The following is a 7,497-nucleotide window of genomic DNA, read 5'->3' as shown; positions in this document are numbered from 1 at the left end:
TCATGACACGGTCCAAAACAGATTCTTAAGACCTGCTGACACAGGACAGGAAATTGGGATATCTGAATACTCCCACTTGGCTTGACCTCGCATTGGCTTCCACCCCTGTTCTCCTCTCACCTGCAGTAACAATCTGCAACCTCTGGTGGGCAGTGTACTAAACACAGGGCTGACCCTGGGAGCATTGGGTGGAACTTCTTCTTTTTTTTCTTCTAGAAATCAGTTAGGATTTATACTTGACAGATCTCGTGACAGTTCAACTTGATTCACTCAAGTGGGGAGTTAATTTAGGTCATGTGAATATTTTGAGATTTAACTCTAAAGTTAAGTCTTTGCAACTTACAAGTTAAGAAAAAGCACATCAAAAGATCTGTAACTGTCAAGTAAGTTTTCATCCAAGGAGAACCACACTGTTATAGTTTCTTTTCTTATTTCTTTTTTTATGTATATCTCACTATATCAAAAAGTATAATAAATAGAAATAATTAAAAAAATCACAAGTTGCACACTCAGTGGTTAGGGGACCTCACCTTTTTTGTAGTTAAGCTCCCTCAAGGTTTTTTTTTTCCTTTTCTAAAAATTTTATTTGAATTGTGTGCGTGCGAGAGGCAGAAAGAGAGGGAGAGAAAGTTTTCAAGACACAAAATGATTAAAGACCTTCCATGTTTGCAGTTCTGGTTCAACAAACTGTTCTTCTTGATTCAACATGCCCTTTTTTAAAGCACTTGGTAGAAAAAAGAGCCTGTGGCAGGTGGGTGGGCAGATAGGTGGTTGGATGGATAGATAGATAGATTAATACCAGCAATCATTTATGGGGTCATTCTTTAATAAGACTTTAAAAAAAATAACAAAAATAGTAAAACCCAAATATGCCGAAGGCCAGTGTTGAAGGGCAACTAAATGAAAGGGGTTACATAAACTTAAATTTCAAGCACTTTTGAACAAAACTTACTTTAAAATTGTTCATGTACTGGGAACTTTTTAACTGATTTTGTTTGGGATGCACTGGAGGCCTGTCCAGGGTGTACCCCAGTTCTCGCCCATTGACTGCTGGGCTTCAGCTCACAAAAAAAGACTTAATTTTTTTTAATTTTCTTTTTGATATAGGGCTATTTTTACTACTGATAGATTTGAGCATTTGACATGTGTGCTTGACATGGATTTTCAATATGAAACAATATTTTGTCATTTTATTACAGACATATTTCAACTCCAAAGAGTTCTGCTGATTTTTTGTTTGTTGTTGTTGTCTTTTTGCTTTGTTTTTTTTTTTTACTTTTGAGTTTAAGTCCTTAGAACTTTACAGTTTTAATTTGGTGCACAGTCATTAAATAACTTGATTTAATGTGGCACCTTTCTTTCTTTCTTTTTTTTTCTTGTCAGCAGTTGCTTGCAGGAAACCTACACATCCTTAACACGCTGCTTGGATATTGAAGTGAGTAATTTGCTATAATGGAAATGTACTGCTAAAGGAAAACTTTCACTCTCACACTTTCATATGTGAAGCTAAACTTTCAGTTCCTGTGAAAGAGTGTGTGAATGCTTGATCTTGATCTTTGCATCCTTGTTCCCATTTGACCTTATTCCCGAAGTCCTTGACTGGTTGGGTTTAACAGCAGAATAAGGGGAACACTATTGCTCTTTTTCTGCTAAACATACTGTGCTATTGTGCCAAACCAATGACATGCTCAAGGGTACAACAGCTGTATTTACTGTGTTGGTGGCAGTGCCAGTAGCATTTGTCCTGCAGTGTTTACTCTTTGTTAGATGTTCTCACCAGCATTGCACGTCTTCATCTGAAGTGAGCAAACGTACCTGTTTCTTATTTTCAAGACTAATGGAAAGATGCAGTTAGCCAGGATTTTTGGTTTGTGTTTAGTATTCATCTCATAGTTGTAACACAAGACTCACTTGTCCTTGGCTGCTTGTTACAAATAACCCACATAATTCCCACAGGCTCAGAGATAATTCACTGATAATTTAAGTTACTCGTACTGTGTTGCATTTTTCCTTCAGACGCTTGGAAAAAATCAGCACATTCCTTTTGTTGTCTTTTTATTGTCTTTTTTGTTAACTGCTCCTGAGCTGACACTAGTTAGGCTCTCTTTTGTTCTGGGTAATAGGAGACTATTGCTGAAGTGTACACAGAGGTTAGTGTGACTGAGCTCTTTTGTGGTGAAGCTGCACGATGCACTTTATCTGATATCTAGCTACTTGTTTGAGAGCAGAGGTACATTGTAAATAACCAATAAATATTCTCCTAATGTAATTTCTCTGAACTTACAAATAGTTTTTTGCACTTGGCCCCTTAAAATATTAACTTTACAGATGTTCTTCCCACCAGGGAGTCACTGTAATCTGTTCGGATAATAATAATAAAAAAATGATGAGGAAGTTGAGAGCTATAAGGAAGAAATGCATATATGTGAATGGTAAAGGGAAAAAAAGAAGGATGGGAGGAGAGAATAAGGGAGAACATAGGGAGAGGAGTAATCACGTGTGTCCGGCGTAGGTCACCACTGGTCTGCAGGTTCTAATTATGTGCTAATAGCCACTGAGGAGGTCATTTGGAGCCATTAGCCAGTGCCTGTAGGTAGTTAACGGCCCACAGCATAACCCGGCCTCCTTAATGTTCCCTACGAGGCCGTTAGCGCTCTGTCACCAGCCAGCTAGCTGCCTCGTTACTGCGATTAGAAACCAATTGATAGGTAATAGTAAAATATGATAGCACTCCATCCAGGAAATATGGACTCCAGTGGAAAGGTAAGAGGACAGTCCTGATAGTGTACAAGAGCATGTCTCTAATCCAGTAAGGAAAACTGTAGTCTGTTTCCCACTTGAACCAATTACAAATCATTTGTCATTTTGAAATCATTGTTTGCACAAGACATAATTAGAAATGATTGTAATCAAAACCGTTGGATCCTGTCAACCAACAAAAATTTTTTTCTAACTTTAATGAATGAGAACAACTTTAGCGTATTTGAGAAAATTGCTAAGTTTAATGTTGCATTTGTAAACAACTGAGTAAAATTTAAGCAAATATCTTTTTTTCTTTTTTGGTTTTCAAAGAAAGTAGAGGGTTGTTTTTAATTTAAAGCAAAGTCATTCAAAGGGTTAATTGAGTAATAAAATAAAAAGAAATGTATGTGTTTTGATTGGGTGGAAAGAAATGGGCTGCTCTAGATTCTCAGTTATCTGCAGCTTGTGAACATTAGATAAATTAGACAGCTGACATATGAAGAATCAGTGTCACTCCTCTCAGTTTTCCTCAGGTCTATGTTTATATCATAAACAAAGCTGCTCACAGAAGGCCAGAGTGAACTTTAAGATAATGCACTTTGTTTGCATTCACACAAGAGCAGGTAATGTGGCACCTTCCCACAGAATTATGTATGGATGTGTTATTTTTCCTCAAAAGAATACCAACTATGAAACTTTTATTAAAATAATTTATTTAATTTGGTCATTTGCAACATTTTTAACTAATATCATGGTCATGTTTGGATATTTTCTTGCAAACATTTTAACCCAGTCGTACAGGCATTGGCACAGAAAGAAAGTCATTCTATTTGATGGCCACAAACTGAGTTAGTTTCAAATCAACATATTTCACTACAAAGTTTTTTTTTGTTTTTCTTTTGTTTGTTTTTTTATGTCTACCCCCTTTTTAATGAAGCTGAACTTGTCATCATTTTAACCGATAATCTTATCTAATTAGTTTCAAATGCTTAAACCTAATCAATTACTAACTGTAACAACACAAATTTTAACTATTCCTTAAATGATTCCTGGTTCAAAGTCATGTCTGTAACTCCGCCTGTAGAACTTCCAAAAAGTGGTTTATCCTCTGTTAAAGCTCATAATCTCCCTTTTGATGTTGTTTGAGGAAATGCTGTTAAATGGTGATCCTACATAGTTTATAGCTATATTTTGGGTGCATGTGTATGAATATAATTACCTAAAGATTGCCACTTTTTGATGTAAATGTAGACTAGGGAGTGTGTTTCTTTAGATTTCATGAACTTCTGTGATACTGTTGAACCTTAACCACAATTCATTTGCTGTGCCTTTGAATAAACAGGTAAACAAGCTGATAACCAATTTGACAAATTGCCACAGAAAATAAACTGTGAGATGACTGAGATGCAATGGTGACTCTTACCATTTAATCAGAAATAATCAGCCTTATCCAGCCAGAAATTACACCTTCCGAACAGAGAACTTCTAAATGGTAAAACATTGAAAATGCACTGTGAACCTTTGAGCAAAGGAGTCTCTGGGGAAAGTTGCTGGAGTTGAAATATGTCTTTGGATTTGGGGAAATACCAAGCCGTTTTGAATGAATCGAGAACTGATTAAAGGGATTATAACTCATCCTGAGGGAAAAATGAATGCCTGAACTGAATTTCACTGCCATGCTTCCAACAGCTTTAAATATTTCTCTCTAAACTACAAATGTGAACATGATAGCAACCCTAGGGGAAAAGTCACCAAAGCAAATAGATTCATTGATTTACAACCCCTGGATGCCTGCACCATTTTTTTTGAATGTCCAGAGAAGCTGATGTTGAGGTTCCACATGATAAGTGCCTTCATGGGAGATGCTTGAATGACCAATCTTTGAGACAATTTATGCAGTAGTTCACCAAATGTTTGACTCAAACCCAAAAATGTCACTCTTGTTGTAGAGCAATAGTGAGAAGACTGACAAAGTCAGAAAAATTGCATTCTCTAGCTAACAAATTTCACTTCGGTGCACTTCAGGCAAACTGCATGTAGCATAAAGCAGTAAACTATACACATTATTTGTTCTGCAGCATCTATATATAAAAAAAAAAAAACTGCTGAAGCCTGTTTTTATTGCTCATTTAGTACCGTTTGTCTTTGGAATAATCCGTTGCATCCTTGAAAATAGCAGGGTAGATAATGAACACAATGACATCAATGTTAGTAAAAGTTACTGCTTTAGTTACTGTTGTGTCTGAAGTTTGATCACTAAATACTGGCACATGTAACATACTTGATACAACATTAGTTCATAAAAAGTTGCTTTTTTTGTGTCATACAGGCTTTGTGAGGGGAGGTATATATATTAGGGAAAAAAAAGTTTTTTGGTTGTTTGAAACTATTAACCAATCCCTTTAAAAAGGGATTGTATTTAAGTGTTGGCTACATAGATGCTTAAAAGGTTGTGATTAAAAAGTAACGACAGCACACGAGAAATACAAAATGGAACTGGTTAAAGTTACAAGCACACATAAAAATCAAATCAGTATCAAAACAAGGTTATTCTAGACCCACTATGGAGAAGACTGTTCTTAACCAATTAGAGTCAGATGTTTTCATTTAAATATATTTTATTTCTGCTCTGGGCAGACTTTGATTCATATGATTTAAATTAAAATCACACTGGTTATCGGTCAAAGGCAGAAGACTTCCTGTTCCTCGGCATTCATCACGCTCGGACAAGTTTGATCTTGAGTGTCTGCTCATTCCTGGCAAATAAAGAAATCCAGCGCTCCCCGAAGAATCACAGATTTGTCTGTGATGAAATCTCTAGGCTGGCCTCTAAATATTTGCCTGTGCTGTATTTGTGTGAGCGTTTCATTAACGATCAGAGCTGACAAACATGCACACTCATTGACCCCAGTCATCAGGGGAGAGCCCGAGACAGTAGTGTGTGTTTAGTGTGTACTTGTTGAAAATGTAAATGCCTCACATGAGGAATTGATGTCACCAGCAGAGGAGACGATTGCAGTGGAAATGAATCTGGTGTGGTAAACATTTTCCATCGCCAGCGCTCCTGGCTGTTATTTAAGGTCCTGTCAGAACTTGAAAGTATAATTGATACAAATTCTAAAGTTTAATTTTTAAAGTTTACAGTCACAGAGGGTTCAGAGCTTCAGATTGTTTAAAATTGCACTCACTCCCTTTTCAATATAGCAGGATAGTCTGAAAACATTAGTTCATCAAAGGGCTGTGACAAATTAGACTTTGAGAAACTCAATTTGAAGGAAAGAAAAGCACTTTTTTTTTTTCCTCTGGAGAAAGTCATCGTCTTGGCAGTGTTTGCATTTAAATATAAACTGGGCAAAATATCTGGCTTTAGAGATGACTGCAATCATCATAAATAAAGACACAGTTATGGAGACACTTTAAACTTACCAGATGCTCAAACTCACCAAAAGCAACTTCATTTGATTGTTCCTCGTGCTCTTAGATTGCTGTGTTCTCCCCAGATGAAGTTAACAGCAAAGACTCTAGAGAAGTAGAACAGGAGAGCATGTTGCTCATTCTATAAAAAAAGTCAAACAGAAAAGGCCAGGGCAGTGGAATAACATCTTAATCTATCTGAGAAGTGGACAGAGGCTGCTCTGTTTTTGGAACACTCTGTCTTGGATGACTCCCAAGCAGAGGGGCAGCAAGCGAAGCCATCTTCAGCTGCTTGTCCCTAACATGGCAGTAAGAAGGCAGCAATGACCCACCCAGGACCGCCGGTCAAAACCCGCTTTTCCTCCTTAACATACACACACACAAACACGCTAAATTCATTCTGAGGAGAACAGAAAAACAGGAAAAAAGTTCTCCATTGTCTTCTCAGCAGGCTTACCAATCTCCATTCTTTTTAAACCAAACAATCTAGCACGCTGCAAAGCACACACTGTGAGTAGATTTAAAACATCATTAATTTTATTTACAAAAATGTACTCATTGTTAGTACCATTCGCATGGAGCGGGTCATTTATAACCCTTAAAGGGATAGTTCAGATATATTAAGCAAATGTTCTGTGATAAGGTCATGAACATTTAAAAGTACTTGCTACAATCGAATGACCCAGTCAAAAAAAAAAAAAGACAAAAAAGGAGAATAAAATCAGAATCAAAATCTGCAGATTTTTTTTTCTCATAGTGTGCTCATTTTTTCCTCCAAGAAATGAAAATGTAAACAAAATTTGTGACCAACTGCCAACTACCACATGTGATTGTTTACAGCCAAAGTGACTAAAAATAAATCAACAATGGTGACAACCATGGAAGAGTCATTTGAGACCCAGAAGTCTGCCAACTTTGATCTAGTGGTACGTATTTATACTCCAATTTGTTAACAAAAGGAAGCAGACAAAAGTGTTTTTTTTAACATTGAGTGTATACCTGTATTTGAGTACTGCATACCTGAAAAACAACTGAAATAAACTTTTAAACTGCACCATCTGATATAGTTCAGGATGATCTTTTTTATGTTTGATTCCATTCATTGAGATAAATACCTTTAATATATTACCTGCTGCAGATAGATTTTCGAATGACCTCAGTTTGGAAAAATAGGGTTTAATTTTGACCAGATTGATTAGGTAACAGCTGGTCCAAGTGGGACCAAGACACAAGTAGACTTCTGGTCCAATCTCAAAAGTTTAAAAAGATTCATGCGATTGCTGTATTAAAAATCTTTGCACTATTATTGTTTTTTTTTTTTTTTTTTTTTTTTTTTTTTTT

The sequence above is a fragment of the Kryptolebias marmoratus genome, linkage group LG15 (assembly GCF_001649575.2).
Source record: "Kryptolebias marmoratus isolate JLee-2015 linkage group LG15, ASM164957v2, whole genome shotgun sequence".
Lineage (NCBI taxonomy): Eukaryota > Metazoa > Chordata > Actinopteri > Cyprinodontiformes > Rivulidae > Kryptolebias > Kryptolebias marmoratus.
The sequence above is the reverse complement of the archived record's forward strand: the minus strand, read 5'-3'. Positions refer to the sequence as shown.